The 26,365-nt window shown below is 42.8% G+C and overlaps 1 protein-coding gene across 4 annotated transcripts in view; it reads right to left on the reverse strand.

The window, feature by feature from the left end:
- Nucleotides 1-26,365, reverse strand: part of TBL1XR1 (TBL1X receptor 1) — an 85,239-nt gene that overhangs the window by 19,871 nt on the left and 39,003 nt on the right. For 3 of the 4 annotated variants that reach the window (XM_042820285.1, XM_042820286.1, XM_042820287.1), the window contains exon 3: nucleotides 9,728-9,795. The exons of the other annotated variant lie outside the window; for it this stretch is intronic. The gene's annotated coding sequence lies outside the window, so the exon portion shown is untranslated. The remainder of the gene's footprint in view (nucleotides 1-9,727; nucleotides 9,796-26,365) is intronic. 4 annotated transcript variants of the gene reach the window in all.

Consider the following 26,365-nt stretch of genomic DNA (forward strand, 5'->3'; position numbering starts at 1 on the left):
GCACACACAGCACACACAGCACACACAGCACACACAGCACACACAGCTCATGCTGTGAGCAGCCCGCAGAACCCAAGTTTTGGTCTGACTCAAGGAACTCCTCTCCTGGTGGCCGCTGTTTTATTCCCAGTGTTTTCCAGGGCTCTTCCCCAGGATGTGGCTGCTCCACAATGTTTCCAAACTCAGCAAGTCTTCCAAGGAGTTTTATAGATAGAACTGTTTAAAAACTGATTGCAATGGACAACTTGTATGAACAAACCGGTGAATCCTGTATTTCAAATCTACAGTACGCAGCCAATGTTGTATGCCCTTCTGTGTATCAACTGATCAATTTAATTTCAATCAAAATGAATACTTCAAAAGAAGGGAAAAAGCCCGTCTTTTTCACTGTTTTAACTCAACTGCTTTGAGGAATCCCAGTCATTCCTTCAAACCTTCCTCCGAGAAAAGGGCACAGCACAGATCACTCCTTAAGGAGATCCTCCGACTATCTGAGAAATCTGCAATTAGGAATTCTCACTAACTTTTAATTTAGACGTAAATATTTTTAAAATTACACATATGCACTTTTCTCTTTTTAAATATACTCTAAAACGAATGCTATCTTGTTTTCTGCATTTTTACCTGTATTTTCACACTGCTATCTTTAAGCACCCTATCTCCTTTGGGTTTTTTTGCTATTAAGGCTAAATCTATGCCAAATGTGAACCTGCATGAAAAATTAACTGTAATTCTACCTCATGAACCTTTGTAGTGATTTACCATAAGGTCAAGCCCTGCTAGTTTTCCTTGCAGCAATTTAAGAGGTGCTTCTCAGGCTTATCTTACAACTCCACTGCTTTGTTTTACTTATTATCTCAGGAATACAGCTTCATTGCCAAATACTAAAATAAATAAATACATTTTCCTTTCCTCATCTGAATTGTTTTCCTTAGCTCAGGCAATAAATATTTGTATTCTGTACTTCAGCTTTAGTGACCTAATTTATGGCAGCAGTCTCTGTCTTTCTGTGCCAATTTGAGAGTATGAAGCATACAAGATGACAAAGCCAGTCTGCAATTTTCGGAAGAAAAAGAACTGCAACCCTGAAAGGAAAAGAAAAAAAGCCAATAAAAACCACCCAAAAACTCAGCTAAAAATAACAGTTACTGTCTACTTATCTGAGCACTCAGTCCCCAGGAACACCAGGCACAGTCCTGAGCACTATTACAAAATAAGCTGCAGATGAAACCTATTTGCTGGTTTTGCCTAGAGCAAAGTAGTATTTAATTACTGAACTATGAATCTCCTCCCCATAGTCATACGCTACGTGACCCAGGAGGCCGGGATCCTGGCTGTGAAAGCAGAGACCAGTGACGATGTAGTCAGTGCCACTCTTCCCATGCTTGGGCTCCAAAGCTTCCATTCCTCTCTGCAGTCACACCCAGCTTCCCACACAGCTGCACAGCATCTTACAGTGCTTCGTGGCAGCTATATTTTGTAATTCCCTATACTGACTTAGGATGGTTCTGCTACTTATACTCGATATTGAATAAACGCTGTTGAGCTTCAACTCCTCCTTAGGCCACGTCCCTTTAGATGAAGTTACAATTCTTCAGGAATATCTGATTGAAATAGATTCCTGCAATCAACTGCACAGACCCACTCCTGAGGAGGCTTTGTCAAATTATTAAATGGCTTTAATGAGCCCATGGAACTAACAGCCTGCTGGCATTCTCTGGATCTAACAGCAGATTTCTGGAATCAAGGGCAAGAAAAATGAAAACTGCAATAAGCATTACCTGCTACGTTGTTTAAAACCCAATGCAATGTACCTCTTAACCATGCACCCAGTTCTGAGAGTACAAATACACGACTGCTTATGTCCTGCTCTGCATTAAAGCCCTAGCAAAAAATTAATTATGGATGAATGTGGGAACACACCCATTAATCCTCACTTGGATCAAGCTGTGTAAAAATTTCAGAGAAAATAACTGAATGAGAAGAGCTCTTGAATCAGTCAAAATAAGCTCTATCAAGAGCCTCTGGCTTCTGCTGAGATGAAGGGAAGGGAGGGGCAACAGCCAAAAATGTCTTCTATTTGTGACTACTCATCATTGAAAATAAGTACAAGTGCTACAGTCCAACATTTTTGATCAGGAATATGGAAAAACTGAACAATTGGAGCTAAAAATGGAGTTAACGACCTCCGTACTGCGCTAAGTTTGTGCTCTCAGCTGATTTATTCTCATTTTCACTGCTGGAAAACCCAATGAATCCCATGGCCTGCAAGTCTGATCAAGAACATTCCATTTTTTCCAATGTGTTGTTCCTGATGTTCCCACAATAGATCATTCAGAGCTCTTAGAGACTGTGTCAATTGAATTGAATGATATGGTCGCCTGCTGGTACATAAATGCAAAGGCAAAGCTGAGGGGGTTTATTTTCAAAACAGGAGACATTGATCCTGTGACAATGTTCCATTACCCCGACTTCATTTCTATTAGAGACAGTGATTACATCTACATCAATTGCTTGAGCTGATGGATATTGGTGTGCTAACAGCCACGCAGTTTTTCACCACGCTGCTGAAGCTGACCTGCATACCGATGGGTTACAGAGGTTCACCCTGAGCGCGAGCTAAAGCTCCGTGCTCCACAGTGCCAACTACTACAGGCTTTTTAGCACACTCCTGTAATCTGTTGATTTTCAACTCACTGTTGCTCTGGAAAACTTACTGGGGCCGTGCAGCCTGCCAGTGATTCCACCTGCTATGTGTAACATTATCTCAGGAATACAGCTTCATTGCCAAATACTAAAAAAAATAAATACATTTTCCTTTCCTCATCTGAATTGTTTTCCTGAATTGTAACATTTACATTGCTACCTGATGGCAGCAATACAGCATCCGCAGAAAGGATCTCTGCACACATGCAAGAGCATCCCTGTGTCGACTAGAGATTTTTTCACAGAGTTGTATGGACTCCATTTTCCAACATCATCACCCTTTTACAGCTTCTATCCATTGCATTTGCCATCTTTTTCAAGCTGGTGATCCATCTTCTGGCTTTCATCTCCTGATCTGACACACAATCTTGAGCCTGTGGTGATGCATTTGCCCTGGCTTTCACCTCCTCACCATGCACAGCCTACACTGACTCTGCTCTCCTGCACTCATCTCCCCGACCACTTTCAAGAGCACTGACTTTATCAGCACTTCCTTCTGAAATCTCTTACTTCACGTTCCTTTACTGCTTTTCTGTTACAACAGATGAGTTGCCAACACTTCTCACAACGCAATCTGGTAGTTGAATAAAATTCAATTCATCCTTAACCCCAGTGATACTCATTCCACCTAAACTCTGTTCATTTTACTTGCCCTTGGCCATTCAGCCTTGCATCCTCAGCCGTATCCTGGTGCAAAAGCAACACATGTAGCACAGGGCAGAGAAGAGCAGTCCTGTGAATCTGTCTGGAGTAAAGGATTCGCAGTGCTGGATGAGTGCCTTTCCCCCACTACGCAACCTCAGAAAAGCTCTGATTTTATCAGGCATGGCACATGAGTACTGCAGTAGGGATACACAAACATGTGATTTGATTAAGGGGAGAAAAAAATTAAGGTGTTTTGTTCATAAAGGCAGTGAAAAGGGGCTGACCTATTCCAAATGCAAATAAAGCTGACTTGCTCCCCTGGTTATTAAGACTAAGTCTTACATGCCTTTCCCATGAGAAAAGAAGTTTCAGAATTACGTACTCTGGCAGCAGAGCTTGTGGCTAACAACCAGTAAGTGCCTGAAAGCTGCCAATGTTTTCCTGAGGTGGATGTCCTGTTGAGTACCAGCAGCTCTGAGTCCACTGTTTCTGATGAAATGGAAAACCCTTATGAGAAACTATAATAATAGGGTGGGGAAAAAAAATTAGCAAACTCACCAAACTCAAAGGTCCTTCAATTAATCCTTCAATTACATTTTACTGCAATTTCAAATCTAACAAGGAAACAAGGGAAAGCATCACCTCAGTTCCAGTGATAAAGAGCTGCTGCTACTTTCTGGAGGGGAAGCAGGAAAGTGAGATTCCTTTTTAGTGTTTTTTTTTCTGTTTGAGATGAAGAAAAAAGCAGAAAGTGCCTTTCATAGAAGAAAGCCAACGCATCAATGACACAAGGATGGCAGTATGTTTTTATAACACCTTCTGACTGCTTGGGACAAGGCCACTGCTACTCATGAGTCACAGACTGATGGCAAACAGGTAGATTGGTACTTATGAACGTCAATAGTAGAAATACAATGTGCTTGAGACATGCTTTTCTATACTAATCCAAATATTAAGTGTGCTGTGAACGTAACTGCAGTCAAACAGTGGGATTTGGTATTGAAAATACGTGCCAACACTGATCATATTTAGCATTCAAAGTTTTCAGCAGCCACAAAACATATCCTAAAGCCTGGAATAAATTAAATGCACGTTGACAAGTTTTTTCTAGCCCCAAGATGTTCACTTACAAGACTTAAAGACATATAACCCATAAGTGACTGTAGCATTATGCCTGAATGAAGAGTTTGAAGCAAGGCTTAAGAAAGTTTACCCTCAGATTAAAAACTCAACTCTACTTCCTTAACTCAAACATTTATACATCCACACCAGTCACTGAAGCAGCCCTGAACGAGCCAGTGGAGATGCAAAGATAAATTACCATCATGAGCTCAGAAATTAAGGAAAAGAAATGGAAAAACCCTTTTTCCAAAGCAGAAATAATACGTTTCTGCAACTGACTGCGAAGATGACGTATCTATAAAAACAACTTGTGAATCTACGTTAGATACATTCATTCCTGCACATCCCCAATTATCCCAGCCTTATTAGATCACTAATCCACAAAACAAGACGTACTTTCCTCACATCCACTCCACCAATACCACCTACACCACTTCATTTTCACTCCCCTTGTCTAATGAAACCAAATGCCATGACAGTATTAAGTAAGGTGCAAACTGCTGCTGAGTCTTTAAAGCAGTCTCACAGTTAGCACGTTTCTTTCACCATCAGCTGGACTGCACTATCTGAGCTGCAGTAACAGACGGGATACCAACACACACAAAACCACGTACAATAGGACAGTGTGAAAGCATTTCCAGCTGTGCTGTTTTTAATTAAAGATTAATAACCAACAAGACATAACTATCAGGACATTCCATAGAAGAGGCAGCTGAATGAATTAAAATTAATTGATCGTTTAAAAATTTACTTCAGAAAAATGAGTGTTAAAAAGGATCATAAAGCATTGAACTCTGAAGTTAGATAGCCAAATTTTCCAGAAACACCTAAACTCTAACAAGCCCTATTGGAATTGACTCCTAATGAAGAACAGGATACAAAGTGCTTGCCTTCTTGGTGTATTTTGTAAGATGAAGGTCACGTCTCTCAAGAACTACGAAGTAAATTAAGAAATAAACAGTCTGAAAACATTATTCTTTGTCATTCAAAGCTCCTGTCATCTGTTAAGTTTAAATCAAACACTACAATGAAAGTTGAATACCCTCAGGTCTCAGAGCTCCTGATGAGAATGGGCACGGCAATACACGAATGGGACCAACTGCAGCCACAGGCAGAACGAAGCATGTGGCGACTTGTCTGTGCGGTGCCTCACTGCCATCAATGAAATCATCCTTTTTTGTTTTTCAGGTTGTAAATACAAAGAAGTAGCATTCTCATTTTTTCTTCTACTGCGCCGTGCACCAGCCTGCAATAGCGGTGTAATCGGCTGCACGTGCAAGATGCATCTGGACACAGAGGCAGACAAAGGGCTGCTGCTGTAGTCATGCACATGTAGGCACGAGGGCACAGAACCACTTTTGGATGTGATGGCTTCTTAGAATCAAAAGCAGCAACAGCAGCGTTGGAGCTGGGGATTGCTCAGCAGCTCCGTAACCACTGCTCAGACAGAGCACAGCGCAGCTAAAAGCCTTGTGACAGCACAAGCACCATATGGTAAGAGACTGACATGAAAGCTCGGGCACTGCTGGGCCACCGTTCTCCCATCATCTCTCTCTCGTGGCTGTCAGCATCGCTACCACACGCTGTAGAAGGGGAGGCAGGGAAGTGACTGGCAGAGCAGATGGCCCCGCTCCGCTGCGGGACGGCAGGCCGACACCACAGTCAGAGCTGCACACACCAGACCCTCACTGGGACACACGTCCAACAGAAGCACCTCAGCCCTGGGAGCCGTGCACTGACTGTTCTCTAAACCAAACTGTGCTCCTACTCAATTTACACCATTTCCAGGCTCTGTGCACTCAACAATGCACACCTTCAGTCCCCGCATCTCCACAACCTACTCTGCACCACATCCTATCTCTGTGTAATTTGTCATGAGCGAAAAAACATTACTGCCTTACTGCCATGTATTCTGGCATGGAATATCTTAATCTGTATTAGCTCTACCTGTATTTCCATGTAATGAAAAACTTACACCTCCAAGACTTACGCAGCCATTAATCCAACCCCCTCCCCTACCTCCAGCACTTGCTTCTCCTTCTCCCCCCCTCTAAATGAAGGTGTATCAAAGGTCTTTTAGCAAAACGCTAAGAAAAGCAGGTACTGTGAGCTGCCGTGTCTGTAACACAGAAAAGACATACACCACAGTCATCGTCCTTGATAAGATTTTCCATACCCTGCAATGCATCCTTTCTTTACTGGGAGCCGTTCCAAAATCTGAATCATCAAGAACAGTCTTTTCTTTCACTAAACACCCTGAAAAATAAAAACAAGCCTCTTTCCTTGTCCTCTGAAAATGCAATCTTTTACCTAACAAATTAGCCTAAAACTACTGGCAGCACTGAATGAGTGCCAAGTGCCAATACTCCCTGGTTTTGTTGTTGTTTTTTGTGATGTCCTGAGGCATGTTTATGTAAAGGAACCCTTCCCAGAGATGCTACGAACATGCCTGCCGTGACACAGCCCCAGATGGCTCCTACACGTTGCAAAGTCACCTGTATCTCTAGAAGCAATCATACTGGTGTTCTCTGAGATTAAAGGCACGTACCAAATGTTCTTGCTCATTTGGCACTGTACAGAGGGTCTTTGATTCGAAGAATCTGATCACAATGGCAGACGCATGCAAAAGGAGTTTCTACAAAATATTAAAATATATTTTTAAGGAACTTTATTTTTGTACGTCGTATATAAAAAGCTGTAGCAGAGCAGCCTGTTGTGGAGAAGGTTTCGGTTTGGAGGGAAAAAGTGCTCACAATGAGTGCCTACACACAAAAAACGTTAAAATTTAAAACCAATGGTTTTGTTCAGCAGAGGCAGGAGTCTACTGAAGAAACTATTGTAAAATTGATTGAAGTCACAAAGGATCCAATTCAGACAAGAAGTTCAAAATCAGGACACTTCTGGCTGCTTAGGCCAACATCAGACATCCAGGCTCATAAATTTTTGAGTTAATCCCCTCTGAAGCAACCCATTCACCATTTGAAGATGCATCATGTGTCCAATATGGATTCCCCTCAGCTAAATGGCAAACAGTCTCCTCTGCTGGTGCTGCTAGAAACATAATCGTGGTTTTGTGTTTCACGTACAGAAAACACTTCCACGCAGAAAAGTTAAACATCAGCAGAGATGGAAATACACCACAGCTAGCAACCGCAGGCTACTGCTACATACACAGCTGCGGAGAAATCATCTTTAAATTGTCCCACACACGACCTCTGTGCTGTCTTTTGTGCAGTTTAGCCACCACATTAACTACAGCTAGTTCAGATTTAAAGAAATTAGATATGACAGCTTTCGAGAACACAAGCGCTGTGTTATCTTTACCTCATCTCCAACACAGGAGTCCCAAGATTCCACGCGTGAATAAATTCTGCTTACCCATTTCCAGTAATGGCAGTGTTATTTGAAAATAAAGAGATGATGGAGGGGAAGAAGGCCAGGCCTTCGCTAGATCACATCACACTTCAGCAGCGACTGCACAAATCGCCCGCAACATTTTGAAAAATCCTCAGTATTTTTCAGTCTCCAAGGAGCTCCCAGCATCTTTCATTTCTTACAATATTTATAAAGCTGTGATGGCTTTACTTTGCAGAATCACTTTTTAATAGTCTTGAATAATGCTACTCAAAACTTTGTGACGCCATTCCTCTCATATAAAACCGAGAGCTTTTATTCTTCTACTTCAAGATTTAGAAACTAACGTGAGTGTACATGTGTTAATTATGCATGTTCAAAGTACTATCTGTTTACAGGGCTGGAAAATATACAGCCACAAATATCTACCACACACAAATATCTCAGATGTGCCAATCTAATTCAATGACAACAGTGAAAACTGTTTCAATCTTTACACCCTTCACTTGCATCTTCCAACGGCATCCTTTGACTTCCCTAATTTACCACCTGGTAGAACTTTGAAAGACAAAAAAAAGGGGTGAGGGGAAAACAAAAAACAAACAAACAGTAAAACCCAACAAACAAATCTCCAACACAAACAGGCTTCCTCCTACTTTCTTAGGCTGACTTGAGAACCTCAATTAAGGAACTTATGTGCACCCCACCTTGCTTTTAGAAGATGGAAAACAGCTTGTGAAAGTATAGAAAGCTAGGGATCAATCCAGAAGAATATGTAAGCATATTATAGTCCCATTGACTTCAATTGCTTAAGTGATTTGTTGGAGCACAGCCAGTACAACAGTGCCTTGCAAGAGCAAGGCCATTAAGAACAGTCAGCAGTTTCCTTCTGTGGGCTGTGGGGGTCTGTTTGCAGGCTAAGTTTTTAAAAACAACCTCCTTCTGTCTTTGAGTGCCCTCTATGGCTTCAGGACAGCACTCAAGGAAGGCTCATGAAAAAATTTTAAGAGACTGTGATTAAAGAAAAGGAAAAAAAAAGACATCTGCTCCACCCACAAGACATTTGTTAAATTACAGCATATATTAACAATTCTACAGATACCAATGCAGTATCAGTTATCCACTGCTGCGAGAACAAACACTCGATTGTGCTCCTGCACAATACGTAAGCAGTGCTGTTGCTAGACCGGTTCAGAATGAATTTTCCCTTTATTAGGAAAAGTAAGGTAATCTGCTCTCCTTTGAAACTCCAGCCTCGCAGAAGAGAGGAGACTAAAGATAAGAAAGTGTGTTTAAGAGAAGTGTGCCAAGTCAAGGGAAATGATAGAGGGATTGCACTTACATACACTTAATGCAAACAACTGCAAAATCATGACTGTACATTAAGCCTAAGAAGAGTGATAACAGCACACAGTCTGGGTGTTCGCCCTCTGAATGACGTACTCGTATTTTCCTTTAGGAAGTAAAGACTTTGGTACTTGAAAACAAATAAAAAAAACCCACACTGCAACAAAAACACAGAAACTTTTTTTTTTGCCTCCCCCATCCCTTTCTGAAGCTGACGCACGCTAAGGATCCATGCACCATGTAGATCATACAAGATGCTTTGTCAAAAGGTCCAGTTATTAATGCATCCTCGCTGTGAACTGATGTGTTATATTATCACAGCTCTCAATAAAGTGAATATGGATTTACACATTAGACAATAACAGCTCCAAAAGGAGCTGTTAAAATACCACTGAATAAAAGAACACTTAACGTAGGCATTCAATGGACTGCAAAAATGGATACCTAACAAATACTGTAAATGCATGTAACTGTAATTACTAATTCTAAACCGTACCAAATTTTCGTCCACTATTATGAGAAGTAAAAGAGATAAATCATTGAGTGTCCTTACCAGAACTACTCTCTGAAACCCCACAAAATTGTGATGTGGCAGCAGTACAGCCCCTGGTATTACACCACCTGTAACACAAACCATATTGTGATAGTTTCTATCAATACTTATTTTAACAGATGATAAAAGGATAAAAGCTATTTTTCCACCAGTCTTTTTAGAGAAAGCATTAAAATAACATTTAGTTTCCTGCAGATCATAATATATTTTTATGCAACAAAAACAAATAAACAAAAATTAAAGACTATCTTTTTGGTTACTTACATGGAACATGCTTTAAAAAATTCAAATTTTACTCTCTTCTCACCCTCAGTTGATGGCAAACCCCCAGCACAGAACAGCGCATTCACTTCAATGGAATTTCTCTTCTTTCTGTCTGCTCATACAGACAAATGGGAACTTTGAGGGGATCCAGCTTACAAATAGCACAGCACTGATGTGGCAGCTTTATTCAGTCTTACCCAAGAATACAACTAAAATATTTCAGCAGTAAGACGACAAATAGGAAACACAAGGCCTCTACCGACCCATCCAGTTATGCTTCCCGTAACTGACTACTGCAGAACGAAATGTAACACCAGCCAATTAAGAAGAGCAGTTCTGTGGAAGAATCCTTAGGATACCCTCACAGAGTTAATTTCCACAAGTGACTTCAAAGCTGAACCGCTCCCTAGGACTTAAGCACATTATACACCTGTGATCAGAACAATTACTGATCACACCTTTATGTAACACTGAGGTTCCTACCACGGATATTCATTACCGATGAAATCACTAGAGAGAAACCTAACATAAACTAAGGGATTAAGGAGAAAGGCTTGGGGGTAAAAGAACAGGATCACTGCCTGGGCACAACAACAGAAGAACTACCTATCAAAAAAAAAAAAACAAAAAAATGCTGTCTGAAGCGAAATATAGTTCATGGAACAAAAAACCTCTCCCAGATGGATGAAGATGAGGAAAACAGCAATTTTTTTTTCTAAATACTAAGCTCCTGCCATAAAGGCTGACAAATGCATTACAGCCAACATTCAAACTTTCCAAATACCTCCTTAAAACCAGGGCCAAACCCAAAAAAGGCAACTCGTGCCTTTAACAACGGGCAGCACTACAAATTCATCATGAACTACATCACCTTCAGACTCCATGAACCCCACCAGTACTCTATTACCAAGTTACCCAGATGGGTGAGAAGTCAATGGTGGCAGAGATCAGCAGCTTCCTACTAAAGCACATCAGTTCATTCAATACTGCCCCTGCCAAACCTTGGAAAACCCTTCCCATCCACCAGCCTGGATTGGACAAGTGTCCCACCCCCTCTCTGTAGCAACACGCACAGACACAGCCGAACCCAAATGGGAAGTCCTGAGCTGTATTACTGCAGTTACAATTCCCTGCTCAGATATTACGTACTATTCTGATCACTTCCTGCAAAATTAAGTGTACGTACCAAGTGCACTGATAACACTGAACTTAAAAAACAAAAACAAAACAACAACAACAACAACAAAAACATAAACAAAGTTTGAAACACTTAGAGCATTTTAACTGCAAGATGAGTGATGGTGCAAAAGATCGTTTCCCTGTTCAATGCAGGGACTTGGACTAGGTGACCTTTAAGGGTCCCTTCCAATTGAAATGAACAGCACATAGGGCTGCTGCCATTCTGCCTGAGCTGGCAGAAGGGAATGGTACGTTTCAATATTTACATGCTTTGAACTTCTTGCGTTCTGCATTAAGCGTTTATCATTCATTCAGAGCACTCGCTGTTTGAAGTAACTAATTGATATTACCCCCAAAATGGTGCCAAACAGGAGAAAGAACAAGGAGGCCCTGAAGGAAAGCAGTGCAACACCACATCCTGAACAGAAGCCAGTTCAAGAGGAATTCCTTTCCTCTCTTCAATTCCCCACAGAGCGCACATAAAAGCACAACGCACACCGAACACCAGAAGCTCACTGCTCTATTAGCCTCCCCCACAACAACAACAGGAAATCTGTTTACAGTTAACTAATTTGCCATGGGATGGACAGGGTTGAGAGGGCACGCGGTGAGAATGAAGCACAGGGCCCAGCCCACGCGGCCCTTTGGGTGACGAAGCACCAGCGCTGCCTTCAGAGAGACCGAGCATCTCGCTGCTGCCTTTATCTGCATCATATGGGAACCCCCAAGTCACAGACATCCTGGAAGCAGCTGTAGCAGGTTTCAAATTAACGACTACAGTAAAATTTATGGCGTGTCCTGCAAAGCCTTGCATATGACACAGAGCAGATGCAAGGCACCGGCACAGGCTGCCCAGGGAGTGGTGGTCACCGAACCTGGAGGCGTTCAGCAACGGCAGAGATGTGGCACTGAGGGATGTGGGCAGTAGCTGGACGGTCAGACTGGCTGATCCCTGAGGTCTTTCCCAACCTTAATGCTTCTGTGACTTCATTTTTAATTGCGTTCCTCCCAAGTGATGTGCTGAAATGGAGCACGTCACAGGGTGGAACTTCCCCTACTAGGTTTAACCTTCAGAGCTTCATTCTGCAGTAGTGCTGGGGCTGGTTTGTAGTTGCACGTGTTGTCTTTTATTTCTCTCTCCTAGGAGATGCCTAGCTTGAAATATCTCAGGGAAGCTGGAGGAAACACATCATAAATAAACTAAACCACAAATCTACAATCTTGTTTAAAACAACAACAAAAACGCTTGGGAGGAAGGGAACAGCTAATAAAGTGGCAAGGAAAAAATAATCAGCCTCTGGGAAAGGACAAGGACAGAAAATAATGCAAAATTGTGGATGCTCTGAAAACCCAGCACTTCATGTGACTCTAACTGCCAACCTTAATGATGGGATCTGTTACAGAAACGCTCACCGTGCAAGAATTTGTGCCTTGTGAGCTAAAGATCTTTCCCTCTGCAGTTTAAAACACCTGTGTATTTTTAAACCGTATTTACTTCTTGTACATATAAGTAGTATATATAAGAAGTACTTCTTACATATATAGTTTCCACATTTCACAATTAATTACAGAGGGTGTATTTTATCAAACTACTGACACCTCCAATGATGCCCTGTGTAAATACACAATGCCCCGCTTTGGCAAAGGACAGCTACAGATGTGACAAATGATAAACCAACGTTGACAGTGCAGTACATGGAAGCAGCAGGAGGTGCCCCAAGGGCTGCCATCTGGGTCACCCCACTGCTAAGGCTGATCCCAGCTCAGCCATGCTCCAGGAGCACATCGCTGCTCTGTGGCACTGGCACCTATTCACTCACATCACTGTTTGGGTTTTTTTTTCCCCACCACATTTTAGTTTTGCTAACCGAAAGAAATACAGGGAAAAAAGCGTGTCTTGTATTTCTCTAAATTAAAGGAACACAGCTGCCCACTGAGTATCCCTTATAATCATACTTTGGTGTGCAACCCTCCCAAGCTTCTGGGCAGCCATTTCCATTACGGATTCCCCTTGTCCGTGAATTATAACCAAAACCCTTTACTAACATTTGGATTTGGGTTTTCTTTAGTCGATGCAATTTTGTTTTTAATAATCAAAAACAAAATGGATTTTTAACAAACAAATAACATTTCTGAAAAAAATTGCCTGGGGTTTCGCTTGTTTTGATATTAAACCATGTACACTTGGAAAGAAAAAAAAGAAGTAAATCATGTGCTCATAAAAAGCACTGATGTGTAAATTGAACGTGGCCCATGAGGGAGAGGGAAATTATCCACTTTAAAGAAGTATTGTTTACTGCTTTCTTCCCCACTGGAGCGCCTGCTAATAGTATTTGCTGTTGTTTTCTTACTGTGTGATGAGTACGGCTATAACCAAGAATGCTGCCAAGGCGATGAAATGCATGCGTACAGAAAACAGTATATGCTGACATTACATAAAAAACTCCATCTTGAACTTAGAGCAATGGATGTATTTTGGATATTCAGAATGCCCAGTGCACAAATGAGCCCTTATTTTCGCTCCATCCTATGAGAGCAGCATAACTCCAGGGCTGATTTCCCTCTGTTTGCATAAAAACAAATGTTATCATGGTGAGATCTGATCTGCACGCTGCCACTTATTTCCTCTAATCCCTCTGTTTCAGAGACCATCACTGAACAAGTGGAGGACAACTGAGCCTTCAGCACTTGGCCCAGCAGTTGGGATCCAAAGGAGGCAGGACTGCAGAGAATTGCCCACCAGGCTGGCACTGATGCTTTGTGCTCACAGCTACTGTAAGTGCTGGGAACACCTCAGTGCAGAGGTGCAGTATGCTGCCCACAGCCTCTCCACTGCTTCTCTGACACGTGAGCCTCACAGACAGCAGCCAGTGAGGTTTTAATCTAACAAGAGCAAACACTTTCTAGGACACAGCTTAAATCCCTCAGGACAGCCAGCCAAATGAATAGTAGGCACTCCACAGATAGCAGGTAAGAAGCTTTTGCTCCTCGTGAGTTATTCACGTGAGTGCTCACAGCAGTTACCTGAACCACAGAACAGACACAGCACAGGCACAGCCCAGCGACTGCCCACCGAGCTCACAGGAACACATTTAATACTGTGATACAACAGATGTGAAAATATCAGGCAGGTGCAATGGTGACGCACCTCTCACAACCTTCCCCTCTTACCACAAACTGGGATTTCATTCCAAGGGCAAAGCACCACACACTGATTTCCAGAGCAGTGAGAGCAGCAGTATGAGAGCCACCAAGCAAAGGGGCCATGCTTACTTCCCAGAGCAAACCAGCCTAAACATGCCCCTGTATTTCACCTTGTATTTCACTCAGAGGAACACCCAGTGCTGACGCTGATTCAGTAATTACAAACTAAGATGATACGAGGCAGGCAGCACAATGCTGGCTTTCCTCTCAGGGCTTGGTTCAAGAGGAGGGCTTTTTCTTGAAATAGCTTCCTCAAATGCCATTTGCTTTCTTTCAAATCATCACTCAGCAGCAGTGGGTTTGAGAAAGACAGCCAACCTGCCTTGGTGTTCCAGCCTCGGTTTGCACACAGGACTGAATGTTACTGAAGAAATAATTTTCACAGTTAGACTTGTATATGCAAAGAAGGATTCGCACAGCACATGAATAAAACATGCCTAAAATAAGCAGAAAAAATACTTAAAATATCCACATAACTATTAATTAGTTATTAATATTAGATCTCTGGTCTATTTCCCTTCAAATTAGCAATTAGCCACCCACTAGCAAAATGTCAATTGTAAAACAAGAGGCTGTATTTATAGTACAACCTACTTGGAGCTCTGAGAGACGTGTCAGCCGCTGCTAACTACAATGCTCCTATTGTGTGCCTCCTGAATTAAACCCTTACACCTAACTCTCATCATAGGCAACCATACGTACAAAAGTCATATTGTATTTTTATAGTCTTTATTACATCACATGAGCTGGTACAGACATTCTTCCATACAGAAGTCTATTCAGAGAGGGGTCAAAAAAGAAAAAAAAAAGTAGTGTGAACTAATTCATCTGTATGAAGCTGCATAGGACATGGATGTGGCTGTATCTTCAAGTTCCTGTGTAGCAATGAGGAGGGAGGAGTGGCTGTCCAGGAGATGCTAATAAGAAAGCCTTGAATCTGATTTTATTATTTTCCATTTGGTGATAAGCTTTGACTACTGCAAGCAGCGTGTCATGGACGTAAAACTGCAATGTACTGCTAGATCTTCAGACTGTATTTATGTCACAAAGTTACCTGCAGAAGAGAAATGACATCTCCAGTGATACTTCTTGTCAGTCAGTAGGGAAAGGTGCAGGCACCGACAGCCTGCACAGACCCACAGCTGCTCTGCTCAGACCCCAGGATGCTGGGTATATCACATAGGGCCATGTCCTGACATCTCCGACCTCTCCAGCTCCTCTACTAGCAACGAAAGAGAGCCCCACAGCAGGGAACTCCTCTGCAGCTTTTGGAAAACGACGCAGTTAAGGATCTTGCTAGCAAAACTGGATTCCACAGGTGCCTGTGGTGAGATAGGTGTTGAAGAAGATGGCCTGTTCCACTCCATTTTCTTCAGTTTGTGATTTGCCTTGAAAACAGCCCTCTTCCCCTTCTCTCTCCAGATACTAGACACCATCCCCAGAGGAAGAAGAGGGAAAAGAGTATTCAGCAAAGGTGCACAGAGCAGGAGAGCTGGCAAGGCAAGTCCTGACAACATGTTCTGAGTCTTCTGCTGCCCTGTCAGAGAAGGGGACTTGTTGTGTTGGCTGTGCCTGGGCACAGAGGAAACAGAAAACAGAAGAGGAGAAAGAATTACACAGGAACAGCTCCCTAAATAACCCTGACACCATCCCCGTGACAAGAGATGCCCTGTGCTGCCATTTTGGCAGATAATAGTATGTGGTACAGTTTTTCAGCAGATTAAATTTGGAATAGTGAGAAGTCACTGAAAGACAGACTGGAAGTGAAACAGCCATCACTGCTGCTCCTCTCTCAGTGTAAAATCGTATCGCTTTCCATCAGCTCACAGGAGCAGTCTTCTTTTAACATCTTCCACATCTGAAGAACTTCCTTCTCCAGCTCCCTCTTTTACGATAGAAAAAGACGATCCACCTCTCACCCTTAACATGAACCTCAAAACAGGGCCCCTTGCCAACCATTTAATTTCTCATGCATTTATCTATTCCAAACCATCGATGCAAAGAAATGAGCTGTAGCAGCAAGCAGCTTTGCACGTTGCTGGTTCACCTTGAAGCAACTGGGAATGATGCAAATCCTGGATTACTAAGATCACCACTCACTACTGGGCAGGACAGCCTGCATTCTTTCTTTTCCTAAATTTCCTTTTTATCTCAAAAATTCACTTTAAGGCTACAGCCATTAAAACCTAGAGACAGAAAAGAGGGAAGGAAACAAGTGCAGCAAGAAGAAACAGCACAGAAACCAGCCGGGATCCAGAGCCACTTTCATCACATGGGATATTTTTATATCCATTGTACACTGGCTCATTTATTTTTTCTAATAACCGTCACACATGTAAGCAGGAAAGCTGCAGGGTACTTCTAAAGGAGATTAGTAAGAAAAGACGAATGCGGTCCCATCCACATACCTTGCTGGGCTTTTCCTTTCATATGCTGAAAAATCTTTAAACCCTAAATAGATCATTCTAAACATTTCAGGATTAGGATGGGCTCGACCAGCTAAGTGAAATTTTCCATTATCAGTGAACTACATTGAAGCCACAGCCATGGGGATCAGTGCATCCCATGGCCAGCAAGGAACTGCAGGGCCCAGGCTCCATCAGCCAGCTCAGCCGCCCACTGCAGTGCCTCAACCAACCTTGCGAGGCCCCATGGAAAACACAATGGCACCAAATCAAGGCCCAGTTTGTTTCAGTTTAGCTGCTTCTTCTCCAAATCAGTTTGGAACTTGACCCAAGTTCCTAAATCTGTAGAGCTTTTTAAAATGTTCTTCAAGAATAGATCAAAAATGTTATTTTCCGCCTCAGGTGAAGCAACCTCGCCTCTCTGTACAGAACAGCAGCAGCAGGTGAGCAGGAGGCAGACCAGACCACACACGGCCACAGCACTACTTACTGAGAAACTCCTGCTTTGCCAAGAAGGAAACAGCCCTTGCAAGCAAGAAGGAGTTCACTGGGCTTTCCTGACCCGTTGCACATTATAGTTACAGGTATATATCGTATTTTTAAGCGTGAGAAGAAGGTAATAGCAGACCCACTTTCGTTCCAGCTTATTTACAGAAGCAAACCATTAAGCCTGAGCTACCCCCGGCAACGCAATTAAAAACTGACCCAATTTCCAGACCCAAATGAGCAGCGTACACACAGCAGCACTTCTCCCAGCACAGAGCTGCATTCCCACTCCAGCACTACGAGCTCTGCCCCATCCTGCCCATCTGCTACAGGGCTACAAGGCAGGCAGCTTCCTCAGCTCCAACCCCTCCGGTGGTCATCTTTGCTACCAGAATGCAACATGCATTGATACAAATCCCTACAAGACCTGTGAGGTGGTTATATGTGGATAATTACATCAAGGGTGTACCAAGAACCACGTGCAATTAGAAAGCAACACACGCAACACACCACAGGGATTTCACTCATTTCACTGACAGCCTGCTGTTCTATTTCAGGGAGCTCTCTTCTGGTCAAGGAACCTTCACAGCAATTAAAACCAGAAAGTATGAACATTATTGTCACCACTCTTTATTTGAACAGCAGCAGCAGCATGCAGAAGATCCTTTTCCAGTATTGGGGCCACGCTGCACTAACACTGCAGAAACATGTAAGGCTTGGCTGCTATGCTGAACAGGTTGTAATCTAACTAGATAAGGTTGATAAAAAAAGTAAGAGGGCCGCAACAACAAAATATCTCCTATGTGCAACTGTTGTTATTTTAATATATTTTACTGTTACAATCTGTTACAATCTTTCTTACTGATCAAGGTCCAAGGTCCTGCAAACAGCCCCCATAGCCACTGCTGCAGGTTGGGTCCACATGACAAATCTCACTCAAAAATGTTTTATTATTACTATTATTTTCAAATCCTTCCCTGTGAGAGTTAAAAAAAAATCAAGTAGTTTTCAGGCTGTGAAAGTGCTGAGATGCAGCACAGCATTTCAGCTATTCCTGAAGTGCTTGATGTTTCTACATTAGGATAAATATACTGCTGAACACTGACACCTTTCTCTAAGTTCAGTCATTTCTCCCCTGGTCAGTGAAACAAAATATTTTCAGTACCAAAACAGAGTTAAACGCGAGTCCTTGGCTCACGTGCAGCAAAACTAGATAAGCAGCTGCATAGGAATACTACTCCATGCTTAGAAAAAACAACCTGTATACAACTAGTAGTGGCAGCACGTGTTTTCTGCTTTTTTTGCACCAACCCAGCACAGCCTCCTACGGACTCCCTTCCCCTCATGGGCAGGAACGTGGGCACAGAGCAGCACAGTGCCTGAAGGATGGAACAGCATCACGAGAACAAACACTGCTTCAGGTCCTGGCTGGGTCTGAGGTGAGGGAATTCCTTTACAGCCATATCTCCAGAGATGTACAGCCATTATCCTCATGCAAAGCAAAACGTTATGTGTGCACCTGCCTACTACAATTCTTTCTCCATTCAGCAAATATCCAGCAGGTTTAGGTTCCCAAAACAGACGATTCCAAGATGTGATTCAAAACCCACACAGCTTGCCTAGAGTTGGTTGCAGGTGACCTGTAGATGCTTCTTCTGCACTGAAGTTTGCGCTTTAGATCCTACAGTCATAGGAATGTACAGTTCTTTCACTGTATATTAATAAAGGAAAAAGGCTTTCAGTGCACGACAGCTGAGGCACTGTGTAAGTACACTGTGAATTTGAAGCAGAGCGAGCCACAAAATCTCTCTTCACACACACACACCAAAGCACGTGTGGTGTCTGTGCTGCATCACCTCCCACCTCCACAGGTACCCTGCAGCTCACTGAGCACACCAGGCTCACATATGCTGAGCAGAGCAGGCTGCGAGCAGCAGACAGTCACGTCTCTCCCACCTTTGTTCCCAACAGGTCCTTTTAGCTGACCTCCAGGCAGCTCGCAGGGCAGGAGCCAGCAAGGATGCACATGCAGGGGCAGATATGCTCCGACAGGCATCCATTTTCCAATGGGAGATTCCCAAGGAGGCAGCACTGTTCAAACTGCAAACAAACGTGCTGCCAGGGCAAGAAAATAACGGAGCAGAATGCTGCCTACAAACCACAGCGGCCTTTCCACCAGATGAGTTACAAGTCACAAAAATATGTGGAACAATTCATTTGGCTTAAGCTGCAGTGTGTTTTTCTTCAAAAGCAAGCACTGGGGTTCCTAACTCGTGACTCTTGCATACTTGAGATCTTTTTAAGTAGATGTCACCCACAGCTGTAACTTGGCACTTCCAGAAACACTCTCATCAAGCTTTGCCTTCACTGACATTTCTCCTCTCATGCATTATGCAAAAAGTCCCAGATTAATCTTGGGATAATGATGGAAGCTTAAGAACCCCAAACAAGTATTTTTTCTATGGGTTTGTTGTGTAAAGCTTCAGACGTTTAAGGAGGGAACGTTTCTTTTCTATGTGCAAATTTAAAGATATTTGCATAACTGATTGATTTCCACATCAAAAAAAAAAAAAAAAAAAAAAGAGTCCAAGACCTGTTACACATTTCTGAATTTGCTGACCTACGGTGTTAGCATTCACTAAAGTCTTCTTCCAACAGCAGGTTTTGCCTAGCAGGAGGACATCATTTACTTCTGCACGTGTTAGATTTCCTCATCTGCCGAAGGAGAACATTGCTGACAGACAGCTGATGCACAGTACAGAAATGAGGCTCCCTACTCTTTCACAGAAATCCTGCTGCTCCTGAAACAAATGATACTTGCTGGGAACACCGCTGGGTCGCCCCTGGATCCCAGCCTGCAATAACAAGCGCCCACCTCAACACGAGGGAGGCCTCTTTGCCTCCCATTTCATTACTGGTGGATTATCCCAAAGTCTTACTCCCATGATGGACGAGATCTGTTTTTCAATTTCCAACCTAATACGCTCCTTGCCAAGATATATGCATTTTTTCCTGGTGCTGCCTTCAGTGTAACAAAAAATACTTGTACCCACTCAAGTCTTTGGCAAGCCCTGATATATTTAGAGAAAACAACTGTATGCCCTCTTAGACTCCTCTTTATTTAGATAAACCAACCAGGCTCTCGGTGTCTTACTGCAAAGCAGCCTCTGCTTATCCCTCCCACTTCGGTCATCTCCTTCTGCATCTGCTCCACATTACATCTGTCCTTCCTGAACATGGCCTGCCTCATCCACTCAGTGTCACACACTGCAGTGTCACCTATCACACGAGCAGCAGTAACACTTTCTGATTTCTACTGTGAGTCAGCCCACACCTTACAGACCTTAGGTCTATGTTTTACAGACAGCAGGGTACTAGTGAAAAGTTATCCCTGATTTAACGGGCTAAATACTCAACTGATTGATAGACTTTCTGTTCCTCTGTCATTTTCAAGAGACCAGCAGCCAGGTCATGGCACTATTCACATCTATCCAGAAGTGCACAATCACGCCATTTTGTGCTATGAAATTTCAGCCCACTTTTTCCACTCAAGTCCTAAAGGCCATCTGGCTCCTCCTGCTCAGTACTCTGTTCCTCATCAGCTTTGACAGCACATCCGAATCTAACGTCATCAGCAAATTTTATTGCACATCCTACTTTTGAAGTCAAGTTAATTAGCAAACGCATTAAAGTCAGCCCAGTTCTCAACACAACTAACTTCCTCTAGGCTCAACAGCCCTCCTCTGATCACATAATAATGTGACCTCCTCTTTTGCAGGCGACCTCCTTACCCTAACAACTCTTCTACATCTCATCAGTCTCTTACTAATGATGTCCTATGTACTGCTGGAGCAAGTGTTGTAACAGTACAGGCAGATTAGCTCAAATTTTTTCTCTAAAATCCAAGTACAGCAACTTCAGAAAGGAAAGACAGCATGGATCCCACTATAGGCATCCATAGAACTAACGTGCTTACATTGTGTCTACTGTGATTATATGCATATATTATATTTATATATCTATGTGCACAGCCCTACTTATATGAATCCATACCTACACAGACACACATCCATACACATGCCCAAACAGAGGCAGCAACCCTTGCTCAGTTTCCTCTTGAAGCAAAGCCAGTGGCTCCAGAGGCCGGGATGTCAGGACACACAAAGGCATCCCAGGAGGCTGCAGTTGCATTACCCCAAATCCTCGACGATCCTATGAGTCTGTGATAAAATATTCATTTTTCTTCCAGATAGCTACAGCATACTGCAATTACGGATAAAGTCCAACTAATGCAAGACAGAGTCAGCAGCTTGGTTAAGTCAGGCTAAGAGAAGAAGGAAATTCAACTGAAATACCATGGGTCACCACAGAGAAGACTGAGGAGCAAGAATGAATTTAAACAAAAGAGGGCCTGCTCCTTTCAGCTAAGGGGAGGTTGGTACAGGGAGAAAGGGCAGGCAGCCCAGGTAAACAGGGCAGTGGAGCAAAACTGGATGGGTCAGTGAAGGCAACTTCACTTCTCAGCAGCCCGTTCAGGCTGAGCTAAGAAGCAGGAGGTGTGAGCCCCCAGAGCCTGCCTGGGGTCTTCCAACCAGCTACCCCTGGTAAGCTGCAACAGCACAGACAATATCTTGGCAATGACTGAGGCTGAATGATAGAGCACAAAATGATTTCTTACTTGTTTTTTGGTTTTTTTTATTTAATTATAATAGAAACTGGGAAATGAAGCGAGCAGAAAGGTATGCCAGCAATCCATTCTAAGCTGTATTCACACTTGTAAAATCATAAGCAAACCAGTTACTTGCTTATTGTAAAAAGCACCAAACCTACAGGAGCAAAGGCAGCAGTGATCTCACCTACAGAGCAGCCGATGGCCTCAGGGTACTGATGGTAGCAAACAGCAACTTATTGCCATTTTCTGTCTACAGCAAGTATCTCTAGCACTGTTTCCATTTGCAATGTATAATTCACATTGATCTCCTCACAGCATTTCCTTGGGTTCTCATACCCTTACCGACTCCTCAGGTTACTTCCCACATCCCAGATGGTCTATCTCCAGAAGGCATCATCTGTGCCTCAGCCCCTTCTAGCTTAAATCCAAGCTGACGGCTCATTAGTGGAATCCTTCATCAACTGTTGCTGTTAGACATTTATTTTCTATGCAAATCAGATTTTCTGCAACAAGAATGGAATTCCAGCCTTTTTGTAACTATTTTAATGTGAAATGCTGACATCAAGTCTTAAGTTCATTTGATTATTTTTCTGTTTATGTTATTATCAATCAGTTTTCTGGCACTCTTTTCTGTTCCAGTTCAATCACTCTGCTGAATTACTTGAACTCTCGATGAACTGCACCAAAAAAGGAAAATTAACTAATGCCTCATTTGATCTTGTGACCATAAAACTTGTGTTTTCATTCCCTCTTTAACCTTTGACCATCTATTTTTTCCCCTTAATTTGTGTGCTATGTACCTGATAGTTTTAAACTTGTTTCTTTTATTCATGAAGAAAGAATCCGCTGCCCTCTATTCATTTTAACCACTGCTGACTTTTTTTCCAGATATTCATTAATTAGCAAGCACTTAAAATTGGTTCTTCACAGCCCATCTTACACTCCCATGCCTTACTGGATTTCTCTTCACCAGCACAGATGCCTTCACAAGAAACACCATCTACTCTCACGCAGGAAAACCACCTCAAAGAAAGCAGTGCAATGGCTATTCTGACTGTAATGAAATTCCATTTGTCAGTTTATTATTGAAGTCCCCTCATATTCACAAGGTTCTTGAAATTCATTTATGTTACTGATTTTAACTTTTTCTTTTTGAAACAGATGTCAAAATACCTGCAAGTATGACAGAACATTTTAACACACAGGTAGGACACAATAAAATACTGTCCTTATATAGCCAGAAAAAATGAAATGAAAGGGGAAAATGCCATGGACATCTTTAATGAGGACAAGTAATCCAAATAACGGCTCTCATTTGACATCCATGCCCTCCATTTATGCAAACTATTTATGGATGTGGATCCTACATCAATACCGACCGGGGGGTGGGGACGGTAGGATTCAGACCCCTCGTCCCAAATACATTCATTACAATCATGGCAGAAGAATACAAGGAGCCTCTGTTTACTATGATCTTTCATTCTGTTTTTATGGAGTACTACAGAGTCTTCATTTATAAGTGCATGCTTCTTGTTCAGGCATCCACTTTGATGGCCATGCAGTTGGAGGGCACCCGGTCTTAGGCAGTCTGCAGGTATTGTCCTGAGCTAACAGAAGCACATGTATGTTCAATGCCATTCCCCCCACCCTACAGACTTCCTGCTGTTCTGCAGCAGCACGCATTATCTCCCAGCATCTACACCACTGAAACTAACGGGAGCTTTTACTTTTGTTGAGTCGAACCAGTGTCAGCCTTCGACAACAACGAAACTGGGATCGCAGCCTGACGGCACATGTGACACCCTAAAACACTCGTGCCACAAGTGCTTCTCCTCTCCAGAAGACAACACTCAATGCTCAGACAGCAGGGACCATCCTTGGGTTTTCTCTGCACATCCCGTTCCATGTGCGCCTCATAGCCAGCGTGCTTTTCAGATGTGCACAATCTTAGATTCACCAAGGCTGGAAAAGACCTACAAGATCATCCAGTCCAACCATCCACACATCACCAACAGTTCTCACTAACCAAGTCCCTCAACACAAAATCCAAACCTTCCTTGAACACCTCCAGGGTCAGTGACTCCACCTCCCTAGGCAGCCCATTCCAGTGCATGACCACTCTTTCAGAAAACTAGAATTCCCTAACATCCAGCCTAAATCTCCCTTGGCTCAGCTCGAAGCCATTCCCTCTAGTCCTACAACAAATGCAGTCATTGACAGGAATGTTTAACACTACATTTCCAATTCTTCCCTACAATCATTCAAAGAGTAGAAAAAGGGTCACTTCAGGCTGCACAACTTCACCGCTGGCATATGGCAGCAAACCCACACCAGAAACACAAGATCTTCCTCCCCTCTAAAACAGATGGCACGCCGATCAAGTCGGATATAATCTGATGCTAGCTGCACTACTACTGCTATTAAATCAGGAACCAAAAGCAGTGGAAAGTAGTACAAAGAAAAACCCAATGCAGGGGAGGCAGAGGACAACAAGGAAGAATAGTGAAGAACAGTAACAGGAGACAACCTACAGCAGCAAAGGCAGACTGCTTTTGGGTACATTTGCGATTTAACAACCAGGAACTGCAATAGGAAAGGAGCTGCAGTGGCCCTCATCCGATTACAGAGGACGTTCCCCTGGCCTGATGCTGGCCCAGTTCCCTCTGCTCTTGTGATTCACTGCACTGGGCACCTGCCAGGGGCTACATATCCTGCCTGCTTACATAATTACATATTTATGATTCTGCCGAGAATTCTTAGTCAAAGCTTATTTCTGAACTGTAAAATGCCTACAGGATCAGCAGAGAAAGTTCTCCAACAAATGAGACTTCACAAGAGAGCCACCACTTCTTGTAATTTTTAAGGACGGTGGTTTCCTCTTCAGCTGAATCATTCAGTAAGTAAACTTCAACTGGCAGCAAAATAAAGGCAAGCGGTGCTTTCCTTTTGAAACAGAGACTGCTAGTGGCTTTTATTTGTTCTTTGTAAATATATATATATACATATATATAATTAAGAACCCCTCCACAAATGTCTCAGAATGCAGCAGTAAATAAACTTTTAATTCTTATCACAGCATGCATCCTCTCACAATACAGTCAATACTTCCTCTATATCATATTACCAGCACTTCCTCTTCAACACATATACCACTATGTCAGCTTATTCATGCTGATCCAATAAAGAGAATTTATGGATGAACACTCCAAAATATATTTTTTCAGCTGTAACCAATTATCAGACAAGAAAACCACTGCACTCCACCTTTCTTTGTTGATAATAGCATCCATTGATTTTAGAAGGAGCAGAACAGCCCAAAATTTCATGTCATCACTCAGTTTAGACTAGTTCAAAAACTGCTACAAATACACACATAGATAACTTCCTTTTAAAGGTGTACTCCATCAGCTGTACAGCCAAAACCTTCAGCAGTAAATTTCATGAGCATCTGTAGGCTCTACCACTGAAAACACTTTCAAGCTTGGTTAGCTTTACGCACATAAGTATTTCTCACATCTGAAAAGAACCATTCCTACACCTGAAGTTATATGCATGCATACAAACATGCATTTGAAGTAGTCTTACTACTAAGTCTACTTAGTCTTGTAGAGCTATTTACTTTAAAGCAACTATTCACATCATGTTAGCAGTACCTTAAGGACTTCCAAGTTTCAAATCCCCTTCAAAGCAAGGGCCCCTGTTTTTAACGTAAGAAAAACCAAACTTCAGCTGTACCATTTCTTTGTGATTCTGACACAACACGCAGCTCCTGCAAGAACAGCACTCACACACTTACACCTATTACCACTCCCCTGACTTGAGCCAAACCTGCCATACCGACCCAGGGCAACTACCAGTAATCCTTCACTTCCCTTTGCACCACACTTCCCTATGGGCCCCTGAGGTTATTGGCACAACCTCCTGCTGCCCTTGGGCGTCTTAAGCAAATGGACTGCCAGAAAATTACATTCACTCGCTCCCTCTGCTGCCTTAGAAGTAGCAGAAAGATCACAGGAAGACTCTACAGACAGCACCACAGAAGGGTTCCAAGAGCAAGATCCGTCACGATCTCAGGGAGGTTTTTGCAGACATCTTCTAATCCTGCCAGTGGATGCATTGCATTTTCTTTGGAAGGAGTGCTTCTCCTGCCCGTCCTCCAACCACTCTTGCTGTTTCTGGGCAAAACCTGTCAGGTTAATTACGCTGAAGTGTTGCACTCATGGAACTTCCCGCCGTGAGAGCCTTGGTGCCTGCAAAGCTCTTCTCCTGAACAAGTCTCTTGCACATAAGAACAGCTGTTCTACCATTCCTACGGAATTAAACCCATCACAGCAAGCTGCCATACAATGCTAAAACCCAATGCTTGCCAGTTTTCAGTAGCTTTCTAGTTTCTGTGCACTCCTTCAGGCTGCTGGACTAGACAAGCTT

This window comes from Centrocercus urophasianus, unplaced genomic scaffold (genome assembly GCF_019232065.1).
Source record: "Centrocercus urophasianus isolate 14NV4802_14NV808 unplaced genomic scaffold, USGS_Curo_1.0 seq_19, whole genome shotgun sequence".
Classification (NCBI taxonomy): Eukaryota; Metazoa; Chordata; class Aves; order Galliformes; family Phasianidae; genus Centrocercus; species Centrocercus urophasianus.